The sequence below is a fragment of the Microtus oregoni genome, unplaced genomic scaffold (assembly GCF_018167655.1).
Source record: "Microtus oregoni isolate MIOR12 unplaced genomic scaffold, Mior012 000007F_ref0000211, whole genome shotgun sequence".
In the NCBI taxonomy this organism is placed as follows: domain Eukaryota; kingdom Metazoa; phylum Chordata; class Mammalia; order Rodentia; family Cricetidae; genus Microtus; species Microtus oregoni.
The window spans coordinates 35,937,661-35,965,118 of NW_024543066.1; positions in this window are offsets into that span (position 1 = coordinate 35,937,661).

A 27,458-nucleotide genomic window follows, 5' to 3' on the forward strand; every position below is an offset into this window, starting at 1 on the left:
TGTTGATAATGCAATGGTGGACCAAAAATACATATATCCCTTTCACCTACTGATTTCATCTCCTTTAGATGTATATGAGTAGAACTGCTCAATCATGTCTTCTTTGTGCTTGTGCATTTCTGAGCTCATCTGTGAAGGGTATACAACAGTTATAACTGCTAAATTGGGTTGCTGGGATATAGTATTCTTTAATTTACATAAAATAATAAGAATTTTCCAGGAGCACAGTACCATTAAATAGATGGTAATCATCATTATTGTAACTGGAAAATGAACAAATGAGGATTATCAAAATAACCACCTGTGTCGTTTTCCAACACCTTTTGCTAACTTCTGGAATCAAGAGACTTTTCAACTGTACTATATATGAAAACTTGGTTGACCATAAAATTTTCCACATCTTCCTGGAAATTTGACAGTTTCATCATTACTTTTTGACATGAAAAATCTGCTGTGAAATAATCCTTCTGTAAACTGTGAATATGTATTACTCTGATTGGTTTAATAAAGAGCTGACTGGCCAATAGCTGAACAGGATGAGATTAGGTAGGAGAGCCAAACGGAGAATGCTGGGAGGAAGAAGGTCAGAGTAAGGAGCCACCAATTAGATACAGAGGAAGCAGGATGTGTACAAAACGAAGCAACAAGTCATGAGTCATGTAGTAGAACTTAGGTAAGAATTATGGGTTATTTTAAGTTGTAAAGGCAGTTATTAATAAGCCTTAGCTACTGGGAAACCATTTATAATTAATATAATCCCCGGTGTGTTTATTTGGGAGCTTCTGGTGGGACAGAAACTTCTGCCAACAAAAATCACAGCCTTAATTCATACAATAAAAATAATAATCAGTACTGTCGTTTCTTTACAATATCTCCTTCCTTCTACATCTAATTAGCTTGCACTGATGCATGGTTTGTCTTGGGAATAAGGTATGAGGTAAGCTCTGATCATGTATATGCTTATTGTTTAGGTGGCTGTACTGTGCTTTTTTTCATACTGTGTGGTCCCCTTACATCTTACAGTGAGCCACTGGGACTGAATTAGCATTTTAGGAAAGCATAGTTATCTAGTACTATTAGACATTAAATTTCCTCTCCCTCAATGGATCTCTTTTGTTTCTAAAGATTTATTGAACAGAGGCACTGGTTGACTGTATTTTTTTCATATTCTCTTTTAAGATTGAATAGCATTGGAAGAAAGGAAGAGTGTTTGCCTTCAAAGAAAATTACAGGCTCTATAGAATTATGGCAATATAAAGGCAATCTTTTTTTGTGTATTTCTCTAAGTGAAAAGAAAGATTTCCTGAAGATTGATGCTAGGCTGAGTGAAGTCACAGAAATGAAGTGTCACCAAAAGACCAAAATCAACAAGGGTGTCTACAGAATTAGAAAATATGAGGTGGTAGAAAGCAAGGAAGAAACTAGAAAATCAACGTAATACCGTTAATAAAATCCAGGGTTTACTGTCATGGCTGTGAAGAGCATATGCCCTAGGGAAAAACTACTACCATTACGGCAGGAATTTGGATCCTAACAGGCACACTAAAAGATGGGTGTCCAGAGCACACTTTTTACCCTAGCTGAGAAGGGGGTGAGTATAGGTGAATTGCTGGGGCTTACTGAATTTGAGCCCAGCCAAGAAAGCATAGACCTCAGCTTCAAAAAGAACCCCTACCTTAGGGGAAATGGGTAGTGAAATAAAAGAGAATGCCTGATACCTTGGTCTGGCCTCTGCTTATGAGCATAGAGCATGCACCTGCACACACAGTTCTACGCACAGATGCATACACGCATATACACATAGAAAAATCAATCTAAAAATAAAGATAAAACTTGTCAAACCTTTGGAAAGAAAAGCATCCAGATTTAGGATGCGCAAATGGCATCAAATATGTTGAACTCAACAACTTACAGCTAGACTGGGTGGGGGTGGCATGTGCGTTTAGTCTCAGCACTCAGAAGGCAGAGGCAGGTGGATCTCTGGGAGTTTGAAACCAGCCTGGTGTACAGAGCTAGTTCCAGGACAACCAGGGCTACACAGAGAAACCCTGACTAGAAAGACCAAACAAAACAAAACAAACAAAACAGTACAAAAAAAAAAACCCTCACAACTAGACAACTAGAGATATTTCACTTTCACTCTTCACAGCTAGAAAAAAACAACCACAAAACTCATACAGAAATGCAAAAAGACCCCCACATAGGCAAAGCAAAGATCACCTCTGGAGGGATGTTCACACCAGATTTTAAGTTACAGCACCACTACTGAGCTATGCTGATGAAAACAACTTGTAGACATGTAGACCACCATATTAAAACATAAGACCCAAACTACATGCCTGCAACTAGAGTCATATGAGATTTTTAAAAATGGGTGAAAACACAAAGCACATTGCAGAATTAAAGAGTAGTTTGAACAAATGGTCCTGGGAAACATGGATGGCATAGAGAACAATGAAATTAGACCCCTGCATCAAATTTAACTTCAAATATATCAAAGACTACAATGTGCTACATGGAGACTTCTAGAAGAAACCATAGATAATGTCCTACATTTTATAAGTGTAGGAACAGACTTAGTTAATAGAATTCCTTTTGCTCAGGAAGTAAGGGCAACAAATGAGAAATGGGACCTTGAGAAAGTAAAAAGCTTCTATAGAGAAAAGGAAAGAATAAAATTATCAAAAGTTAAATCCAAAGAAATTTGAAAGCAGTGAGAGAAAACTAACTTATAACAAGCAAGGAAACATTCATGAGATTATCAGTGGAATTTTTTTTTAATGAACAGAAGGCATAGGAGTGTAATAAGATAAATTTCTGGAATTTAAATTGTCAGCTATCAATACTACAAATGATAATCTTGTCCCTTATAAATGACAGGAAGATAAAAACATTCTTAGACCAAAATAAATAAATAAATAAAAATAAAATGAGTTTCTGTATAGTTGAATTTGGTTTGCTCTACCTTACAGACAATGCTAAAGAGAATTATTCACAGTGAAATTTGGATCTTCAGCAGGAATGTAGAGCATAAGGAAGTAGGAAATTATTGGCAAAGCTAATTACACAAAAATATTACTGCGAAAATGATAAAAATTTATTATACTACAAAAAAGTAAAATCCAAAAGTATTTTAACTGTATTTAAATTTGTCCTGAACAGATATAAACTAAATTACCTAAAACCATATTGGGCAGCAAAGAGGGAAATGTGTAGAGTGCTTGTATATAAGTGAAGCTAAGCTGTTATTAAATTTTAAAGTGGTATGATTGAGCATCCTTTGAGTAAATACCCTATAGTGGTATTGTTTGGTCTTGAAGAGGGTTGTTTCCTAATTTTCTGAGAAATCACCACACTGACATCCAAACGGGCTCTACCAGCTTGCATTCCCACCAGCAATGCAGGAGAGTTCCCTTCACTCCACATCCTCTTCAGCATAAGTTGTCATCAGTGTTTTGAACTTGGCCATTCTGACAGGTGTAAGATGGATTCTCAGACTTGTTTTGATTTGCATTTCTATGATGGCTAAGGATGTTGAACATTTCCTTAAATGTCTTTCAACCATTTTAGATTCCTCTGTTGACAGTTCTCTACTTATGTCTGTACCACATGTTTTTAATTGGAATATTTCTTCTTTTGATGATCAATTTCTTGAGCTCTTTGTATATTTTGGAGATCAGATCAGACCTCTGTCCAATGTAGGGTTGGTGAAGATCTTTTCCCATTCTGTAGGCTGTAGTTTTGTCTTACTAACCATGTCCTTTGCTTTACACAAGCTTCTCAATTTCAGGAGGTGCCATTTATTAATTGTTTCTCTTAGTGTCTGTGCTGCTGTGGTTGTATTTAGGAAGTGGTCTCCTGTGCCAATGTGTTCAAGTGTTCTTCCCACCTTCTCTTCTATGAGGTTTGGTGTGGTTGGTTTCATGCTGAGGTTACTGGCTCAGGCCTTTTTCCACCAATGTCCCTGGATTGGGCCTGCTCCAGGGAGGTTCCAGGTTTAGGCCTTGTCCCACATAGGTCTCTGGCTTGGGACTGTCCTTTCAGTGGTCGCTCCCTCATACTTGCTTCTGCAGAGGTCACTAACTCCCTTATCATAATAATTTAAATAACCATGAGCCATACTCTAACAAAAAGATATAGAAATACTGAATGAAAAAGATCAAATCCAACTATATACATTCTAAAGGAAATTGACTTTCTTTATTTTGCATAGTTTTTTTTTGTTTGTTTTGAAGTTTGAATTATTGACCACAGCGTTCTATGCTTGGTACTAAGCATTCTAGCACTCTGTCCATCCTTATCCCTCCTCCCCCCCCCCCCCGTTGGAGGAGGCCACTTGTTGGTTCCCAGTTTCCCAGCTAGCTTAGACACCAAATAATCACTGCTTGGTCCATTAGCTCTAGCTTCTTATTGGCTAATTCTTACATATTAATTTAACCAGTTTCTATTTATCTGTGTTTCGCCATGTGGCAGTGGCTTACCAGCAAAATTTTGGCATGTCTGACTCTAGCGACAGCTCCATGGCATCTCTATGACCCCGCCCATCTTCCTCCCAGCATTTAGCTTAGTTTTTCCTCATCTAGGTAAGCCCTAACTAACTCCACAGAAGTTTCATTATTCATTAACCATTAAAACAACACACAGATAGAAGGACCAGCCACACCACCCCCCAAATTCAGTTTAGATTTAAGACATGCACTGACTGGAGCTTAATATTATAAGGGATATAAATATCATACATGAGAAAGCAACAGTGACTATCCTTAACTCAGGTAAAGTAGATGCAATTGAAACTGGTTCATCAAGACAGGGAAGTTATTATGTAATAAAAGGGTCAGTTCAGCTGGAACACATAAAATAATAAAATAAATATACCTAATGCTAGGATATCTAAATATATAAACACATATTTGCAGATCTAATGAAAAAATAATAGTATGGCAGTAATATTAGTACAATGTATTATCTCATTTACAATGATGAATTTAAAATTCAGACAGAAGATCAGTTAAAGGCTGTGCTGTAATGAATGTTCGTCTGGCAACTTGACACAAGCTGGGTTCATTTTTCAAACCTTATAGAGGAATGAAATGCCTCTTTCCGAAAAGCAGGAGGACAACCAGTGGAACATTTTCTTGATGATTAATGTAGGAGAGAGAGCTCAGATTAGTGTGGCTGATGCCACCCCTGGGCAGGTGGTCCTGGGCTCTATGAGAAAGCAGGCCGAGCAAGCTAAAGAAGACTGAACAAGGCAGTACAAGGATTTGTTCTGTGACTTCTGCTACAGCTCTGGACTCAAATCCAGCCTTCATTTCCTGCCTTGACTTCCTTTGAAGACAGACTGCAAGCTCTAAGTTGAAATAACATTTCTCCCTAAGTTGCCTTTGGCTGTGGTGTTCAACACAGTGATGGAAAGCAAACTTGGAGAGAAGCCCTATCTCTAGAACAAACAAAAAGAAAAGAAAATTAATATGATACAGAAAACAAAAATATTTGTGAAAATAAATTTAAGAGAAAAAAAATACCCAGGCAGCATGCACCAACAGTACAATCCAAACAAAACTATATTGATAAGTTGTAGGTCAGATATTTCTTAAATCCCTGTATATTATTCAATGGAGAAAATTAAAAGATGATCTTTAGATTGAAAAATACTTTTGCAAGTCACAAACCCAACAAAGGACTCAAAATCCAATTATAGTAGAGAATTCTCCAACTTCATAGTGAAACATAATAAAACAAGCAAACAAAAGTCTTCAATTACAGTATATAAAGATCTTAGTTTAAATATGACAAGAAAGTTAATGAAAACACAGTAGGTTAGCACTTAAGTTTCAATATCATTCACCTTAGGAAAATGATAAAACTGTTTAATACCATCGTACATCTTTTCAGGTTACAAAATTTAAACATATACAAGACTAATATTTATATCTTAAGGTTCTTAGATAAATATATTTGTTTTTGTCAAACAATAATACAAAAAAATATCTGATATGGAATCGATTCAATTTATTTAAATAAGTCATATCACAGAGTTAAATACAATCTGGGGCTAAGATGATCATACACAACTTCATAAAGACATATTTATGTTATAGACAATAAAATGAGCTATAAAGTGTCTACTGATTTTTTAACTTACTAGTTATATTTATATCACAAAGTGTTTTAAATCTAATATAATAATTCTTAAAACAATAAAAATTTACTGTTTTGATGTGTTTTTTCTGAGAACAGTTCATGATATGATATTCAAAATCTTCTACATTTGAAATTTGCTCTGGTGAACTGAAGCAACAGCAACACAATAAATCAATAGCACAGATCCTGTAGAATTTTCTCAAGAGCCCCATTAATGTCTTGAATGTAGACTATTAACTTTCAGGGACTGTACCTTGTCTTCATCACTACAGATTTTCTCCAGCATTGGCCAGTCAATACCAGCCGAATCTTATCTTATAAAGACATTCAGAGTGGCCTCTGCCAGCCATGTCACTTTCTTTGAAGTCTTACATTGACTGTGAGTCAAGGGTGAGGCTTTGTATTTACGATTCTCTTGAGATTTGTTTGGCTCTTCACCTGGTTCACTTTGTCTATGAAGGGTAGATTAGTAGCTCAGGATTTTCTCCTCTTACACACAAGGAACTCTCACCAACATCTCAGTATGTATAACCACCAAATGAGAAATAATAAAAGAAAGACACCTTTCATTTTCCAAATATGTTAGAATATTTTATTCTTGACACTCAGATCAACCTTAAAGCCTCATGGGGAAATAGCCATGCCTGAGATCAGTGTGCTGCTACCTTAAATGCTATAGCTAACATTTTGGTCAACATGTGGTGACTGACCACTTCTAGTTTGTCTGGAACCCTCCATGATTTAGTAATAGAAGCTTGGCCTCCTAGTGTGTCCTCAGTTTGGGGGCAATAGACAGCTGTTCTAATGATATTTCTAATCTTTTCTCAACTAGGTTAATGGTATTGCTCTTAAATTTTTCTGTATGTGTTTTCTTCTTTTTTTGATTGCTTTTGTTTCTATTTTTCTATTGTCTTATCTTTATTGTTTTAAATTTGGCCATCCATGCTAGAAAGATGATCTCGGAAAAAATGAAAATGACCTATTAAGTTGGCTTGTGCGTTCTCATTTGTAGGGAACAAGATTTTTTAAAAATTGCATCAGTTTATTTTTATATTTGGAGTATACTCATTCTACAGAGACTGTGATGCAATCATAGGACAGTATGCAGGAGTCAGTTCTTTCTCTCCACCATGTGGGGTCTAGAGATATAACTCAAACCTTCAATTCAGATCTGTCAAATGCCCTTAGTGTCTGAGCCAACTGAGCAACTCATGAAGAATATCTTCTTTAGCTGTAAATATGAGTGAGAGAACAAAGAAAGACCCCAGTCAACTATCAAACACTTCAGTGCACCTGCCTTAAAGGGACACCATCTCACAAAGGTGTCTCCAGAAGGGGATTTTAATTGTTGAGACTATTGGTAGAGTAGGGTCTGATGCAGACATGAATTCAGTATTCAAGAGACCCAAACAAGAGACAGGTAGCACGGAAACTGAAGCTACTTGGTACCTAAGGTCATTGTTCGCTGTATCATCATTATGTGGGACTTGAAGATATTGGAAAACTGGTTCCAATTTTGTCTTATTTGGAATAATGAATGGCAGGGAAGCAGGATGGAAAGGACAACTAGTATGTGATTAGGAAGATACTCAGACATTGTTGAATATCTGTATATTTGCATTGTGATTTTTGGGAAAAGCCTTCTCCTGGGACTTTAGGCAATCAGGAGTACTATTACATAGAACCTTATAACTGTTTATCTAAAGAAGCATGTAGGAGAGTGTTTGTACATAAAAACATTTAATAGAATTTGATCATTAGCATAGCTAGCTTGCTTACTTTTGATATCAATACTCTCTCATAGTTATCATTTTTCTAACTTGTATTAAATCTTGAGTACTCAATGATTATTAAAAGCTAATAATTGCTCTTTTCTATTTGCATCTTTTTTCTATTTTCCTGTCACTACCTTAGTCTCATATATTCCAGAACACCCATAGAATACCATCAATATTCTATATTACATTCGTGATCAATATAATCAAGACACATAGATTTTTAAAGTCTCTGATTCATTTGGAGCATGTTTTCTGAAGGTCTCACCCGTTTCTTCCCATTTGAATGACTTAATTTCTAGATCTGTGGAGTTTGAGACATGTCTACACTGTTTTCCTGGAATGGAGATGCCTTTTGTTCTTCCTAGGTTAACCTATGTCCTCTGGAACCCATCTCTTCCCTTTATTAATTCAGTCATTGGCTCGGGAACATTCTCTAATCAAAGTTTATGGAGAAGTCAATCTCTGAAAACATACCTGTGTGAAAGCATGTTTGATTTGTGCTCATCCTATACTGAGCACAGACTAGACTAGAAATCACTTTTTAAAGATTTCAAAGTAGCCTAATCATTGCCTCCTAACTTTGGCTGTTTATAGGTTCATCTTATTCTAATTGTTTTTCTTTCTAGGAGGTTTTGAAAATATTGTCTTTATTAATATTCTAAAATTCACCATTACACATGCTTTATCATTAATTATTCTATACACGAAATAGGCTTTTCATCTGTAAATTTTTGGATTTTAAGTAAAATAATTTTGCTTGAATATCTCTCTGTCCCCTATCATTTAAGCATTCTTGTTTTGAAATCTTAAGATCCCTTTTAATTCTTAGCATTCCTTTCTTATAATGCCCATTCTTGTTTCAGGAAGGTAATGTCTTCTCTTACTCCTCTAAGATACATACATATACATGTGTACTACACACATATATACAGATAGACAGACAGACACACACACACACACTTCTCTTGTTTGTATGTTCTTCATCATCTTTGTATGTTTTGATCAACTGCCCAAATCAGTTTATTTCTGGCTCCATATTTATATGTAAAATGAGAAAAACCTTAGCGTATGTGTGGGCTCAGTAGGGCTCCTTGTAGTTGAGTCAGTCTGAGATTTGAATATTTACATTAAAGGCACCAATGCAGTAGTATGGTTTAACTGTCTTGAATAAGACAGTTTCTTTCAATAACACTTATGGGTTTGTAAACACCACTGCTTTTTCTATTTTCAAATCTGAACACTAAGAAATTCTCTGCAATTGGTATTTTTCCCTTTTATTCCATTACTTGTATGCTTAAGTCAAAACTCCTTTTTGATTTATCCTCTTAGAAGTATAACCCGTTTGTCTTCTGTTAAGAATGAGACCAGACAGAGAATTTAATTATTTCTTTACTGACTACGAATCTGCTGTCATTTTCGAATGTGTATCCTGCTTCAACTTTAAGAGTTACTGGGGTCGCCAGCATTTACAAATTACCAGAGAAAAGAGGCTAAGTAGAGGGAGCACAGTAACACTACCCAGTAGGTACGAAAACTCATGAGAGTCTGGTTGCTTAGATTTCTTTTTTCACTACTTGTTTGATCTCTTTGCCATTGACACTGGTGTCTGTGATTTTCTTCAAATTAACTCGCTGCTACCAGAGATGCTTTTCTCATTCTTCTTTGATTAAAATGTTCTCTTTTTCACACAAAATTGAACCCAGAAACAACTTTCTCAAAAACTTTATCTCCATACACCAGGACATCTCTGTCTCACAAGGTTTTCTTTTTTCTTTTCTTTTCCTCTTTTTTTTGTTGTTTATTTTTATTTTAGTTGTTGAAAAAAAAATTACCGCCTCCTCCCCGTTTCCCATTTCCCTCCCCCTCCTCGCACACCTCGCCCCTTCTCCCACTCCCCTACCCCTTTCCCTCCCCCCCCACTCCATTCCCCCTCCCTCTCGAGAATGAAGAGCAGTTCAGATTCCCTGCTCTGCAGGAAGTCCAAGGTCCTCCCACTTCTATCCAGGACCAGGAAGGTGAGCATCCAAACAGTCTAGGTTCCCACAAAGCCAGTTCATGTATTAGGATCGAAACCTAGTGCCATTGTCCTTGGCTTCTCATCAGCCTTCATTGTCCACCACATTCAGAAAGTCCAGTTTCATCCCATGCTTATTCAGTCCCAGTCCCGCTGGCCTTGGTGAGCTCCCAATAGATCAGTTCCACTGTCACAGTGGGTGGGTGCACCCCTCGTGGTCCTGACTTCCTTGCTCATGTTCTTCTTCCTTCTGCTCCTCATTTGGATCTTAAGAGCTCAGTCCGGTGCTCCAATTTGGGTCTCTGTCTCTATCTCCATCTGGGGACTTGGGGGTGAGGTGGCATGGGGCTAAGGGGAAATGGGGTGAGGAACGTGAGAAGGGGAGAATGGTGGGAGCTTGGGGGAATGGGAAGGAAGGGTGGACACGGCAGCAGAGAAATATATATCCTAATTAAGATCCTATATATCCTAAGCAAGAGACTTGACTCTAGAAGGGCTCGCCGGTGTCAAGGGAGATGTCCCCACCTAGTACCTTGAGCAACTGAGGAGAGGGAACCTGAAATGACCCTATCCTATAGCCATACTGATGAATATCTTGCATATCACCTTAGAACCTCACAAGGTTTTCTACAACCCTTACTTGCAGTAGTTAAATGAATGAGCAATGAACATACCCACAATTCTGCGCAATTTCTTTCCCACTTTGCTTTTGAGAACAATGTCTGCAACAAGGTAGACAGACAACCTATGTTTATAGAATAAATGGATCAAAGGTGGAGGGATGGATTGATGGGTTTGGGTGTAGGTGGGTGGATGGCCAGGGACATGGATGTGTAGATGGATAAATGCAAGATGTGTCATCTATTAAGCAGAATTAGAGCGAGATCTTTTAGATTAAAGAAAAAATAAATTTCTAAGTTTATTAACATAACACTAAACCCAAATTTTTAAACAGTTCTCACCCCTGAGAGAGAAACTGGGACAGTGATAACAATCAGATCCTATTTGCTCACTTACTCTGCCATTTCGATGGCATTCAGTAAATGAAGAGATAGTGAAGGGGAGTGGAGTGAGCAATCATCTTAGAGGAACTACAAGTAAGAACTTGAAACATAAAGTGAAAAGAAGTGAATGATCTCATAAGTTCACAATCCTCTGGTCGAGAAGAGACTTCACCCAGTTCTCTTGCCTCTTCACCATATGGCTCGCCCATCCCACTGTAGGACAAATATCAGGAAAAGATATGAGTAATGCTTGCTTTGTGCATTTTCTTGAGTTTTCTAAATGGTGCTTATTGCTCGTAAGAGAAGAGACAGTTCCATTTGTCTTTGTCATCCTTTTGTCTGCACAAGACCTCTGTCACTTTCCAGGAACACTTAATACGTTTCCTCAGTACCTTTCCTGACTTTTAGTCGGAGAAAGTATGCATTTAATTTGCTGCTGGCTTTGCTTGTGGTCAGCTCTGCCTTCTCTCTATTCTCTGCAGTTAAAACCCCTTCCCTTGATACTGGGGAGGCTCATGGGCTGCTTTAAAATAGCAGCAGTACCGGAGCAGTCCATAGTGCTCCGTATTTCCCCCTATGTATCACTTATTAAACTCCTGTTGCCCTGACCATTGTTGCTTCCCACTGAAGTCTGGTTTATTTACTTGAAAATCTGATTTGTTTCATTTTATTACTGTGTTTGCGAAGTAACTGATATCAGATTCGGAGGGAAAGAACTGCCATTTACCAGCAGGCTGTGATGGCTTTGCCTCGGTCTGCAGGCCTGATTTTGAGCCCTCGTCTGCCCTGGGGCTCCCACAGAAATAAGATTACTGGCAATAACTGCTTCAACTGCTTTGAATAACAGACACAACTCAGAGAGCATAAAATTAGCATAAACACAGCACTGGTGTGTTCCCTCAGCGGATAGGAGACAGGCAGGCTATGGAAAATTGACTGAAATGGGGTCAGACAATGTAGAAATCTGAAATATAGGAAATACCGCCTAAGAGATCAGACGTATTACCCCCCCTCCTTTGCTTTATCTTTCTCTCTATACATTCATGCAGTTTTAATGATAAAATGTTAGCCCTGATGAAAATTAAAGATGCAAAAATCACACAGCCCCCTAAAACGCCCACATTATCTTTGCAGACAAATTATTATTAATCATTTCTCAGCTTTTTAATCCTGAGGGTAGAAAAATAAACACATTTCCACAGTCATTTTAAATTGATTTTTCTTTTTAGGGGGATATTAGTTTGAGGATAGAGAGTTTTGCTTCAAAAAGGAGGTGAACAGCTGAAGCAGCACGGAATTGTTAGCTTGAAACAATTCCTCCCATATCTATTTATCAAATATTAAAATGGAATATGCTGCCGACAAATGCAATAAAGTCTAACATTACAGGGAAGAGAGTGACGCCATGCATCCCAACAGGCAGATGGGAGCTATGGGTTTTCTGTTTTAATAATACGTTGTCACATATGGAATACAATTTTGGATACAGCTGCATATGGATGGATCCCATTGCTTATTTATATATATTTTTTGGTTGAGGTTGGCAAAGGTCCAAGATATCCTTCCAGAAAATGGACATTCTCTGGGAACTCAGCACTTTCTGCCTTTATCACGGTCAGGAATAATGTTGAGAGGTTGGTAATGTAGCGCTTCGAGTTTGGGTGATGGGAAAGGATGTGAATACTTAGTGACATCCCCCTTCCACAAGACCAGCGTCAGGTCCCTCTGCAGTATTCTGAACACATTTTCTTTCATGGGTTTTCATATTTGCATTTTTTTTTTCGCTAATTCTTCTGTAGGGATCCTTGTTTATGTAGTATTCACTCTTGTGCTTTTATACTTGGCATTATGCCTCAAATTTAGATGTCACTCAGGAAACATTTACTGAACGCCCAAATTAGGAATGATTTAATAACACAGAGCTAACACACCATGGCAGATCATGGCTCATATACTTGAATGTTTGGTTGCCAGGTAGCAGACTCCTTAGAAAGGGTTAAGAGGTGTAGCTTTGTTGGAGGTGTGTCGCTGGGGGTGACTTTAAAGTTTCAAAAGCCCAGGTCAGACAGGTCTCATTTTTCTGCCTTTCTGCCTATGGAAAAGGATATAAGCACTCGGGTATTGCTCCAGCACAAAGTCTGTATGCCACCATGCTGTTTCCATGAAGACCATGGACTAAGCCCTCTGAAAATTTAAGCAGGACCCCAGTCAAATATTTTCTGTTATAGCTTGCCTTTGTCATGGAGTCCCTTCATAACAATAGAACAGGAATTAAGATAGATTGTGTAAATTTTAAGTTAAATTCTTTCTATTTTTTATTTTTATTTATTTATTTTTGTTTTTACATCTCTACCAAAGTTTCCTCTCCTTGCCCCCCCCCCACCAATTCCTGGCCCCTGCCCTTCCCTCTACCCTCCATCCTCTCTTCCTTCACTAGTTCTCTTCAGATACAGCCTGGCCTTCCAGGGATTTCAGCCAGTCATGGTATATCAAGTTGGAATGAGACTAGGCACCTCTTCTTCTATTAAGGCTAAATGAGACAATCCATTATGAATAATGGGTCCCAAAAGCAGGCATCAGAGTCAAAGAGAGCCTCTACTCTCACTGTTAGCAGTCTCTAAGAAAACCATGCTACACAATTTTAACCTATATGCAGAGAGCCTAGGTCAGCCCCTTGCAGGATCCCTGGTTGTCTTTGTAAGCCTCTGTGAGACCAGGTTAGTTGGTTCTGTGGGTTTTCTCGTAGTGCCCTTGACTCTCCGGCTCCTACAATCCTTCCTCCCCTTCTTCCTTAGGATTCTCTGAGCTCTGCCTAATGTTTGGCTGTAGGTATCTACATCTGTTCCCATCAGCTACTGGGTGAAGCCTTTCCGATGACAGCTGGGCTAATCACCAATCTATGAGACCTGCAGAATATCATTAGGAATCATTACATTGACTTTTTTGCCATTCAACTTTGCCTCTGTTCTAGGTCTCTGGGGTATCCTGGCTCTGGATCTTGGCCTTCAAGTGAAAGCTCCCTCTCAGGGTATGGGTCTTCAGATGGACCATTCATTAGTTGGCCATTCCCACATTCTCTGTGCCATTTTTACTCCAAAATATCTTTTGGGCAGGACAAGTACCTGAAGGGTTTGTGGCTCGGTTGGTGTTTCAGTCCCTCTTCTGGAAGTCATACCTGGTAACAGGATGGCCAGTTTATGCTCCATATTTCCCATTGCAAGGAGCCTTATCAGGGGTCACCCTCAGCTTTCTGGGAGTTTCCATTGCTCTGTGTTTCCAGATCATCCCAGAAATGCTGCAAGATTCTAATTGTCTCTCCCAGTATTCTCTCCCTCCATCCTCCCCCTCACCTGATCCCTCCTGTTTCTGTCCCCATTCCCCTTCCCTGGCCCCTCCCTCATCCACTGGCAGTGTCCATTCTATTTTCCCTTCACAGTGAGATTTTTACAACCTCCCCCCCCCCCTTGAACCCTCTTACTTAGCTTCTCTGAGTCTTTGGTTTGTAATATGTTTCTCCTTTGCTTTACGGTTGATATCCACTTATAGGTGAGTATGTGTCATGTTTGTCTTTCTGGTCTTTGTTAATACACCAAGGATGATCTTTTCTAGTTTCATTCATTTGCCTATAAAGTTTCTAATGTCATTGTTTTTAACAGCTGAGTAATACTCTATTGTATAAACGTACCACATTTTCTTTATCCGTTCTTGGTTGGGGAACAACTAAATTGTTTCTAGTTTCTGGCTAGAGCAAGTGTCTTTGTGGTATGATGACACATCCTTTGGGTGTATGTCTTGAGGAAGATTGACTTTCAATTTTCTGAGAAACTGCCATATTGATTTTCAAAGTGACTATACAATTAGCAGTGGAGGAGTGTTCCCCTTGCTCCACATCCTCTCCAGCATAAGCTGTTATTTGTGGTTTGATCCTATCCCCATTCTAACAGGTGTAACATAGAATCTTAGATATTTTCTGATTTGTATTTCCCTGATAGCTAAGGATTATAAACATTTCTGTAAGTATTTCTATGCCACTTGAGAGTCCTCTATTGAAAATTCACTCTTTAAATCTGCACCTTATTTTTTAATTGGATTTTTTGGATTTGGTGTCTAGTTTATATACATGTATATGTATATATAACTTTATATATCCATATATACACATATATGATACTGGTATTAAGTATTTATATAAAACAGATGTTATTTTACTTAATGTAGCAACAGTGCAGTGAGTTATTCAATTTTGCATCTATAATATTTATATGTAGTGTATCAGATCCTTGCTCAACAACCAAAAGGACAAAATTGAAAGTTAGATTTCTTTTGTACAATTATTTTTAACTTTGGAGAAAAATTTAATTTGTTACTTACTACACAGATTTTAATGACAAAGAATTATTGCTTCCTCTGGTTTTGTACCAGTTTTAATCACATAACAGAGGCAAAGTAACTGCAATTTTGAACACAGCTTGCCTCTCCAGATCAGTTATACAAAACTTCAGATACCATATTTTATGCCACCTTTATTTTTAAATCATTGAATATGAACAGCACACATCTAGTGAGTCTGTACTCTTCTATTACATAGGAAGTTATGAGTTCACATCTAAATTTCATGTGAATTAGCATACAGATACCTATGCACTGGGACAGAGACAGAGAGACTTAACACAGCAAAGTTCCCCAGAAATTGCCTGCTAACTCCAAGAAGATACTTTCTGCTCCAACCTGTGCCTTTGAGGAGGAACATAGATGAATAGATACTGTCATATCTGTGCATGTATGGAACAGACCTCATCAGAAGAGCCACATTATGTGACAGAAGGCACTGATTCTAAAAAAAAAAAAAAAAAAAAAAAAAAAAGACACAGGTTTTCACATTATTGGCCTTTACAGTCTTTTTGCCTTGTATTTCACATTGGCATTTGCTGTTCGTGGGTAAACGTCTTCTCTGGAATCTTTCAGTGGATGGGACCATGCCAATCACAAGCATCCAATTTATTCTGAATCTATACATTGTTGATTTTACCAGCCAGGTTAATCAGATTCTATAATGAATTTCTTAAGTCTGAAAACTTCTAATTCAAAGTTAGATTACTAACATAAACTCAATATAAACTATAAATATGTAAGCTATCATTTTCCTCCAGTGAATAGAACAAAAAAAGTCTATTTGCTATTAAAGTAAATGCATTATGTATGGGTTGAGTTTACTGTAAAAACCAAACCAAACAAACAAACAAAAACAGAAAGCCAATGATGACAGACTCATTTTTAGTATTTTCTCATGAAGGAGGATTAGCCATAAACAGTCCCAGGCTGGCAAAGCACCACATCTCTTTATAGTACCTGATCCACTGTGTTGAGCATTCAGCTAGCTTCCTTCCGCTCACAAGGTAGATATTTAAGCTCCAGGTATGGTATCTGTGTTGTGAAAAGGAAGAAATCTCAGGCCATTGGCTTTCCCCCACAACTGACTTTCTGAGATCACCACCCTATGACCCCTGCTTCCTTTTCACTGACCTGACTGTACCTCTATGCCAAAATCTAGTTACAAATATACCTGGAAAAGCTGGGTATATATATGAAATTGGGCATAGTTTCTGTGTGCATAGAGTGACAAATGAAAGAATAAACAGAAAGTTACTCTGAACAATGCCTCATGCATCAGCCTAAAGAATATACTACAGATAATTTGTAGACAAATAAAATCTCCATAGATTAGGGATTGAGTATTTCAAGAGAACCATGCATTTCTGAGAGTTTTCTTATTTTTGGCTTCAGTTTCTCATCAGACTTGGCTGCTATTTTGCCCCTAAGCATGAGCATCCCTAGGACAAATTCTTTTTTGCCCTCTATGTACACCAGATCAAGATATTTTATGTTATTTGTAAAACAAAAACAAAACCAGAGAGGGACCTTATTAAGAAAGAGGACACACATACAAGTAGATATAAAAAGAAAAATTAGTCTACTACTTAAGTCTTCTATCAAATAAAAAGAAACTGTAGTTTTTAGAGCATTTTCAGATTTTAATGTCTGCAAAGTTGAATAAAAGTGCAAGAGTGCCCATAGCCCACCTGCCCCAGCATGTGTCTCTCTGTCATTATCAATGTTCTGTTTTACGTAGGTGTTTGTTAGAGTTGATGGATCACAGCAGCCCATCGCTATCACCCGAAACTAATTGATTCCATTAGGGTTCACTCTTGGCATTGTGCATTCCAATGGTGGAAAAGCCTATAAGAAATTCCAAGTACTGTTACAATGACATAGAATGTTTCCACTGCTCGAGAAAGCCTCTGTGCATCATCCATTCATCCTTCCCCCTCTCCCCTTTATACCTAGGGGAGCAATGCACTTTACTGATATCATAGATTTCCCATTGTCAGAATGTCATATAGTTGGAATCCAATTGTATGTGTGGTATTTAGACACTAAGACTTGGTCTCTTTCCTTTTAAGTTTCTTCTGTGTGCTTTCATTTCTCAGGAACTTTCACAACCTTACACATGTATATAATGTATTTTGGTTGTATTCATCCCAGTGCCCTGTCTTATACCCCTGTACTCCTATTGAAACAATTCTTCCTTTACTCTTACTTTCTTGTATTTCTGTGTGTTTGATTCACTGGGTTTATTTAGTGTTGCTTGCTTGAGCACAGATGGAGTGTTGTCTGCTAGAGTATGAACAACCAGTACCTACACCACTGAAGAAAACAATTTTTTCTCATTCAGGAACTAATAACTTCCAAGAGCTCCTTAGGAAGAAGATAGCCTCCCAAAACCCTCCTTCATCCATGATGGCATGTTGATAGATGTGCCTTGTCCTGGAGTCTTCCAGAAGCAACTGCTGATGTACAGATAAATAAATCTCTCTCTCTTTTTTGATAGTTTATATATTTTATAGCTAAAAAGTAGCAATAAATGTCTTTTTACAGGTCTCTATAGGACAATCAATGAATAAACCATTTGAGTAAATAGAAAGAAGTATGGGTTACTGTATGAAAGTCTCATTTATACCTGTTAAATTTGTACATCAATTTTGTGGGAATCAGAACTACACACATACACACACAAACAGTTTATAATCTGCGGCTTGTGTATGAATGAGAACAGTCTGATTTAAAGGATGACATTACAGAGTCTTCTGCCCTTATATTAGTCAAATTCCATGCATTTTCCTAGACAAATATCTTCAAATGTTTGCATCATACAAAAGGGTTCATTGCACTAAGGACTTTCCCTTTTATAAAACTTACACATTAGCTCAAAAATGCAAATATGCTTTTTATTCTTTAGAATTATGGATATGTTAGTGGATGATAGTTCCTTTTAGCTCACAACCACTTGTCTCAATATTTCTCTTTATCTAAATGTCATGTTTATGCTTCCTGATTGATATTGGATAATCATTTATGAAATGTTTCTTCTTCTATAGATTTAGAATCTAGCTATTGCTTTTGTGTGTTTTTTCCTATCATTTCTTTATATTTCTTATTAGTTGCCTTTAAAAGCTGCTGTTGCAAATACTGGGTAAATAAGAATCATAATACTTTATCAAATATTTATTGGATACCTGTTGGGAGTATTTTCACAATAAATATTTGTTGAATTGACTTTTTGTTTAACAAATAATTATTGGTTCCTTATTCTTTGTAAGTTGCCTTATAGGGGCTCATATAAAAACTGAAGCAGTTAAAAGTGGGTTTTCCTAGTGATTGAACAGATACAGCATTGACAAGAGAGAATTCTGTCGCTTATGACAATAAAGGCCACTCCTGTGGGTGACAATATAAAAGAGCAGTCAAGTTTTAGCTGTTGCCTGCATGTCAAGACAATCTATCATGAATTAAGTACACCTTCTCTCCAGCCATCTGGCCATAATAAAATGCAATTGTCTGCAAAGAAGGCTGAGGAAGAAGCACAATGGAACAGTGGGAGATAACATGAGAGTTTGGGATACCTACTTATGTTGTTCCTGTGGAACTGTTAGTTTTGGTTGTGTTACGTGTTAGATGCCCCATTCATATCGTTGTACATTGTTGCTGGGTCTGGATACTACGTAAGGAGGTAGTTCAGGCAGACTCCAGGGCATGATGGGTAATTCTGAATGCATGATTAGATACTATTCAATGGTTTGCATACTATTTACTCACCAGAGTTTAGCAACGTACAAGGAATTGATTTTTCCAAGATGCATAACTCACCTGTGTATATGGTGTTAACTTCTTCCAGAAGTTCTGGGACACTTAATTGTGATTCAAATCGTTTCCTGTAAACTTTGTATGGATTTTTCCCCTGCAATATGAATCTCAAAGACTAGGTAGATTGTATGGCTTGAACAGTAGTTATCCTTGTTTAGTGCTTCCTACAACTCACGCTACCTGTGCTCAATTCAAACTGTGGTACCAACATGGAGACTGAGAAGCCTTCTACACATGGAGCCGGCCATCTTGAAAAGGCCTATAAGCCAATCTGCTCTACTTTGCATAGTGAAATGTATAAAACATAGCATGTTTCTTTCTTTAAATTAGATACCTAGAACGTTCCACAGTATCCCTGAGTATTTTGATGGTGTGATGGGATCAGGCATACTGAGGTTTTTCTCTCTCACTTCAGAGAAAAAGCTTCTTACTTCTCATGCTATTTCTGTGCCAAAAATGCAATGAGCAGAATATCATGAATAAGGTGTCAATGTCATGCTCTGGACCAGACATAAGACTAACAAAATCCCAGAGGATTTGAAGGGTTATACAATACTAACTTCAGGGAACTAGTTAGAAAAGTGTGGGGCCCCTAGATAAATTATAGGGATAGCTAGCATGGTCACATACCATGAGTCACTAAATTCCCCATAACATCACTTTCAAGTATATATATTTTAGTACTTATGGGTGGGTTATTTTGTAATATATCAAATAATCCAAGTCTGTTTGGAGTTACTGCAGCCCCACATGTCATCAATTGTTTCTGGAGCCACTGATATCTTCCCACTAATATCACCACTCTTAGTTATAGAGTGTCATAGCTCACCCCTAGCCTAAACTCAGAAACATTGTTGCTCCTCTCATCTATGTACTTCCTAGTAGTTTAGAGAATGCAGGGTCCTAACTTTATTTCCTAATATTGTGATAAAATACTCGACAAAAGCAACTTAGGGTGGAAGGATTTGTTTCAGTTCACAAAAAAAAAAAAATTCAGGCACAGTCCATTCCTTTCAATCCAAGGAAGTGTCAGACTTCAAGCTTATACTAAGTAGTGTTGATAACCATACAATCTTATATGAGTTAAAGAGAAGAGAAGGAAGAAAGGGACAAGGAATTGCTTTATTTCTATGAAAAAGGATGAATTGAAATAGAACAATACCTAAACAGGGTATTTCCTTAATGATGAAAAGATTATTTCCATAAGATTAGATAGTGAAATTTTATATTCCTGAGAGTGCAGGGGTGGTATTGCTTCTAGGGATAATCAAGTCAGTGGCTCTATTATGCCATGATAGACACAGGTCTTATGTCTTTTACTTAGTCACTCTCAGGTAGAGCATCTTCAATGTGGCAAAGCAGATGCCAGTTAGCATCAGGGCTCCTGTCTACACACAGTGGGCAGAACATTTCCCCTTCAAACATCTTTGATTCACATTTTTGGATCACACGACTCATTCTGAACCCATAACTGTGCTAGAACATCCTCTGGGTTGGATATGGCCTATTCTCTAAAGTCTGAGTTTGTTGAAAAGGAGAGAGATGTCTAACCAAAATTATTTCTGTTTTTAGGAAAAAGGAAAAATGATTTGGGTAGGCAGGAAGTAGAAAGAGAGTAGAATAGAAGAGTGGGAAGCCCACACCTTCCCAGGATAAAGGGGTAATGACATGCCCAAAGTGTAGAGTGGCCGAAACCAAAGACATGCTGGATACTATTCTACATACAGCAACAGAATGATCTCGGTCCTATTTGCTTGGTGTATCAATATTGCTAGCACAAGCCTATTATGATTGCTAGCATATAATTTGAATAAATAAAATTTTTGTTTGAATTTGCTTTTTAAATTTTACAATTTGAGAAAAGATATATATACAGATTGTACATATGTATGTATTTAAATAGTATAATGTGATATCTTAGTATATGTATACATTTTAGAATGTAGAAGCCAAGCTAATTAATATATCCAATCCTTAAGAATATTTGAAATATAATCTGACCATTTTACAATATATAATAATTATCAGCATTCATCAGTAGGCAATAGTCCATAAAGCTGCTCAAGTGAGATGCTGAAAATTATGACCAACATTCTACAAAAACTCTGTCCCAGGTTTTTTTCCTTTTTTTTATTGAGAAAAGGAAAAAAAAAGTATCTGCCTCCTCCCAGCCTTCCACTTCCCTCCCCCTCATCCAACTCTTCTCCCCCTCCCCCCAAACTCCTCTCCCCCTCCTTCTCCAGTCTGAAGAGCAGTCAGGGTTCCCTGCCTGTGGAAAGTCCAAGGTCCGCCCTCCTCTGTCTATGTCTAGGAAGGTGAACATACAAACTGGCTAGGCTCCCACAAAGCCAGAACATGAAGTAGGATCAAAACCCCGTGCCATTGTCATTGTTCGCCATGTTCAGAAAGTCCGGTTTTATCCCATGCTTTTTCAGTCACAGTCCAGCTGGCCTTGGTGAGCTCTTAATAGATCAGCCCCATTGTCTCAGTGGGTGGGTGCACCCCTCGTGGTCCTGACTTCCTTGCTCATGTTCTCCCTCCTTCTGCTCCTCATTGGGACCTTGGGAGCTCAGTCCAGTGCTCCAGTGTGGGTCTCTGTCTTTATCTCCATCCATCACCAGATAAAGATTCTATGGTGATATGCAAGATATTTGTCAGTATTACTATAGCATAGAGTCATCTCAGGTTCCCTATCCTCAGCTGCCCAAGGGACTATCTGGGGACATCACCCTGGGCTCCTGGGAGCCACTCTAGGGTCAAGTCTCTAGCCAACCCTAAGGTGGATCCCTTAACTAAGAATTGTGTTTCCTTGCTCCCCTGTCCAACCTTCCTTTATCCCAATCCTCCTATTTCCCCAAGTTCCCCCCCCTCCTTCCCTTCTCACTTTTCACTCCCCATCTCCACTTACCCTCATCCCACCCCACCCCCAAGATCCCAATTTTCTCCCCAGCAATTTTGTCTACTTCCCATAACCAAGAGGATAACTATATGTTTTTCCTTGGGTTCACCTTCTTATTTAGCTTCTTTGGGTTCACCAATTGTAGTCTCCGTGACACTTATTTATGGCTAGAAACCAATTATGAGTGAGTACATCCCATGTTCATATTTTTGGGTCTGGGTTACCTCACTCAGGATAGTGTTTTCTATTTCCATCCATTTGCATGCAAAATTCGAGAAGTCATTGTTTTTTACCGCAGCGTAGTACTCTAATATGTATATATTCCATACTTTCTTCATCCATTCTTCCATTGAAGGGCATCTAGGTTGTTTCCAGGTTTTGGCTATTACAAATAATACTGCTATGAACATAGTTGAACAAATGCTTTTGTCATATGATCGGGCATCTCTTGGGTATATTCCCAAGAGTGGTATTGCTGGGTCCAGGGGTAGGTTGATCCCGAATTTCCTGAGAAACCGAAACACTGATTTCCACAGTGGTTGCACAAGATTGCATTCCCACCAGCAATGGATGAGGATACCCCTTCCTCCACAGCCTCTCCAGCAAAGGCTATCATTGGTGTTTTTGACTTTAGCCATTCTTACAGGTGTAAGATGATATCTCAAAGTTGTTTTGATTTGCATTTCCCTGATTGCTAAGGAGGTTGAGCATGACCTTAAGTGTCTTTTGGCCATTTGAACTTCTTCTGCTGAGAATTCTCTGTTCAGTTCAGTGCCCCATTTTTTAATTGGGTTAATTAGCATTTTAAAGTCTAGTTTCTTGAGTTCTCTATATATTTTGGAGATCAGACCTTTGTCTGTTGCGGGGTTGGTGAAGATCTTCTCCCAGTCAGTAGGTTGCCTTTTTGTCTTAGTGACAGTGTCCTTTGCTTTACAGAAGCTTCTCAGTTTTAGTAGGTCCCATTTATTCAGTGTTGCCCTGTGCTTCTGGGGTTATACATAGGAAACGATCTCCTGTGCCCATCTGTTGTAGGGTACTTCCCACTTTCTCTTCTATCAGGTTCAGTGTGTTCGGGCTGATATTGAGGTCTTTAATCCATTTGGACTTGAGTTTTGTGCATGGTGATAGATATGGGTCTATTTTCATTCTTCTACAGGTTGACATCCAGTTGTGCCAGCACCATTTGTTGAAGATGCTTTCCTTCTTCCATTGTATACTTTTAGCTCCTTTATCGAAAATCAGGTGTTCATAGGTTTGTGGGTTAAAATCCGGGTCTTCTATACGATTCCATTGGTCGACTTCTCTGTTTTTATGTCAGTACCACACTGTTTTCATTACTGTAGCTCTGTAATAGAGTTTGAAGTCAGGGATGGTAATGCCTCCAGAAGATCCTTTATTGTATAGGATTTTTTGGCTATCCTGGGTGTTTTGTTTTTCCATATAAAGTTGATTATTGTCCTCTCCAGATCTGTGAAGAATTTTGATGGGATTTTGATGGGGATTGCATTGAATCTATAAATTGCCTTTGGTAGAATTGCCATTTTTACTATGTTGATCCTCCCAATCCAAGAGCCAGGGAAGTCCTTCCATTTTCTGGTATCCTCTTCAATTTCTTTCTTCAATGCCTTATAGTTCTTGTCAAATAGATCTTTCACTTCCTTGGTTAGAGTTACCCCAAGATATTTTATGCTGTTTGTGGCTATCATGAAAGGTGAAGCTTCTCTGATTTCCCTCTCTGCTTCCATATCCTTTGTGAATAAGAGGGAGACTGATTTTTTGGAGTTGATCTTGTATCCTGCCACATTACTAAAGCTGTTTATCAGCTGTAAAAGTTCTTTGGTGGAGTTTTGGGGGTCGCTTATTGATGGAGGACGGCCATCGGCTAATAAAGGAACTGCCTTGGCCCATTTTATTGGTTAGAGGATAGGTGGGAGGAGTAAACAGAACAAAATGCTGCGAGGAAGAGGAAGTGAGCTCAGAGTCTTGACAGCTCTCGGGAGCAGACGCCTGAGAGAGACGCCATGCCGCACTCCTGGGCAGACACACGCCATGAAGCAAGCCGCCAGGTTAGACGTGCTGAACCTTTCCTGGTAAGACCAGTGCTCACCGATTATTAGAGATGGGTTGATCGGGATAACAGAATTAGCCAGTAAGGGCTAGGGCTAAAGGGCCAAGCAGTAATTAAGTGAATACAGTTTGTGTGTTGTTATTTCGGGCATAAGTTAGCCGTGCGAGCGGCTGGGGTGCTGGGGACGCAGCCCCGCTGCCCTTATTATTACAGCTTATGTACACTATCATATCATCTGCAAATAACAAAAGTTTAACTTCTTCCTTTCCAATTCGAATCCCCTTGATCCCATTATGTTGTCTTATTGCTATTGCTAGAACTTCAAGCACTATATTGAAGAGGTATGGCGAGAGTGGACAGCCTTGTCGTGTTCCTGAGTTTAGCGGATGGCTTTGAGTTTCTCTCCATTTAATTTGATGTTAGCTGTCGGCTTGCTGTATATTGCTTTTATTATATTTAGGTATGACCCTTGTATCCCTAATCGCTCCAATACTTTTATCATAAAGGGATGTTGAATTTTGTCAAATACTTTTTCAGCATCTAATGAAATGATCATATGGTTTTTTTCTTTCAGTTTATTTATATGATGGATTACATTGATAGATTTTCGTATGTTGAACCAGCCCTGCATCTCTGGGATGAAGCCTACTTGATCATAATGGATAATTTTTCGGATGTGTTCTTGGATTCGGTTTACCAGTATTTTGTTGAGGATTTTTGTGTCGATGTTCATGAGTGAGATTGGCCTGTAATTCTCTTTACTGGTTGAGTCGTTGTGTGGTTTTGGTATCAGAGTAACTGTAGCTTCATAAAAGGAATTTGGTAATGACCCTTCTGTTTCTATATTGTGTAATACATTAAGGAGTATAGGTATTAGGTCTTCTTGGAAGTTCTGGTAGAATTCCGCATTGAAACCATCTGGTCCTGGGCTTTTTTTGGTAGGGAGGTTTTTGATAACAGCTTCTAATTCTTCGTGACTAACAGGTCTGTTTAGATTGTTCACCTGGTCCTGGTTTAATTTTGGTATATGGTATTTATCTAAAAAAGCGTCCATTTCTTTTACATTTTCCAGTTTTGTGGCATACAGGCTTTTGTAGTAAGATCTAATGACTCTCTGAATTTCCTTTGTGTCTGTGGTTATGTCCCCCTTTTCATTTCTGATCTTATTAATTTGCGTATTCTCTCACTGCCGTTTTATTAGTTTGGATAGGGGTTTATAAATCTTGTTGATTTTCTCCAGGAACCAGCTTTTTGTTTCATTGATTCTTTGGATTGTTTTCTGTGTTTCTATTTTGTTGATTTCAGCCCTCAGTTTGATTATTTCCAGTCTTCTACTCCTCCTAGGTGAGTCTGCTTCTTTTTTTTTCAAGAGCTTTCAGGTGGGCTGTTAAGTCTCCAATATGTGCTTTCTCTCTTTTCTTTAAGTGGGCACTTAGTGCTATGAACTTTCCTCTTAGGACTGCTTTCATAGTGTCCCATAAGTTCGAGTATGTTGTTTCTTTATTTTCATTGAATTCAATGAAGACTTTAATTTCTTTCTTTATTTCTTCCTTAATCCAGGTATGGTTCAGTAGTTGACTGTTCAGTTTCCATGAGTTTGTAGGCTTTCTGGGGGTAGCATTGTTGTTGAATTCTAACTTTAATCCATGGTGATCTGATAAGACACAGGTCGTTACTAATATTTCTTTGTAACTGTGTAAGTTAGCTTTGTTACCGAGTATGTGGTCAATTTTCGAGAAAGTTCCATGAGCTGCAGAGAAGAAGGTATAGTCTTTCCTCTTTGGGTGGAATAATCTATAGATGTCTGTTAAGTCCATTTGCTTCATTACCTCCATTAATTCTCTAATTTCTCTGTTAGGTTTCTGTCTGATTGACCTGTCCATTGGTGAGAGAGGAGTGTTGAAGTCTCCTACTATTAGTGTGTGCGGTTTGATGGCTGCCTTGAATTTTAGTAATGTTTCTTTTACGTATGTGGGTGCTTTTATATTAGGGGCGTAGATATTCAGGATTGAGACTTCATCCTGATGAACTGTTCCTGTTATGAGTATAAAATGTCCCTCTCCATCTCTTCTGATTGATTTAAGTTTGAAGTCAACTTTGTTAGAAATTAGTATGGCCACACCTGCTTGTTTCTTAGGTCCATTTGCTTTATAAGCCTTTTCCCAGCCCTTTACTCTGAGTAGGTACCTGTCTTTGTGGTTGAGGTGTGTTTCTTGTAAACAGCAGAATGTTGGATCCTGTTTTGGTATCCAGTCTCCTAGCCTGTGCCTTTTTATAGGTGACTTGAGCCCATTGACATTAAGTGATATTAATGACCAGTGGTTGTTAACTCCGGTCACTTTTTTAGTAGTAGGGTTTGTGTGTTTCCCTTCTTTGAGTTGCGCTGGTGAACGGTCTGTAGATGTCTGAGTTATTGTGGGCATTGTTGGACTCCTTGGTTAGTGATTTTCCTTCTATTATTTTCTGTAAGGCGGATTTGTGGCTACATATTGTTTAAATTTGTTTTTATCCTGGAAAATTTTGTTTTCTCCATTTATAGTGAACGAAAGCATGGCTGGGCATAGTAGTCTGGGCTTGCATCCATTGTCTCTTAGTTTTTGCAGTACATCTATCCAGGACCTTCTGGCTTTCGTGGTTTCCATAGAGAAGTCAGGTGTAAGTCTGATAGGTTTACCTTTATAAGTAACTTGGCCTTTTTCCTTTGCGGCTCTTAATATTATTTCTTTATTCTGTATGCTTTGTGTTTTGATTATTATATGGCGAGGGGATGTTTTTTTGATCCAGCCTATTCGGTGTTCTGTATGCTTCTTGAATCTTCATAGGTACATCTTTCTTCAGTTTGGGAAAGTTTTCTTCTATAATTTTATTAAGCATATTTTTTGGACCATTGAGCTGCACTTCTCCTTCTTCTACTCCAATTATTCTTAGGTTTGGTCTTTTTATTGTGTCCCATATTTCCTGAATGTTTTGTGATGAGAGTTTTTTGGACTTGCTGTTTTCTTTGATCAGTGCGTTTATTTTCTCTATGTTATCCTCAGAATCTGAGATTCTTTCTTCTATCTCTTGTATTCTGCTGGTTATGCTTGTTTCTGTAGTCTCTATTCGTTTACCTAGATTTTCCATGTCCAGCTGGCCCTCTGTTTGTGTTTTCTTCTTTGCCTCCATTTCAGTTTTCAAGTCTTGAACTGTTTCCATTATCTGCTTGATTGTTTTCCCTTGGTTTCCTAGGGTATCATTCACTGATTTACTCAATTCCTCAAACTTTCTGTTATACTTCTCATCCATTTCTATAAGGGCATTTTTTACATGCTGTTTATGGGTGTCAATCACTTTCATGAAGTCAATTTTT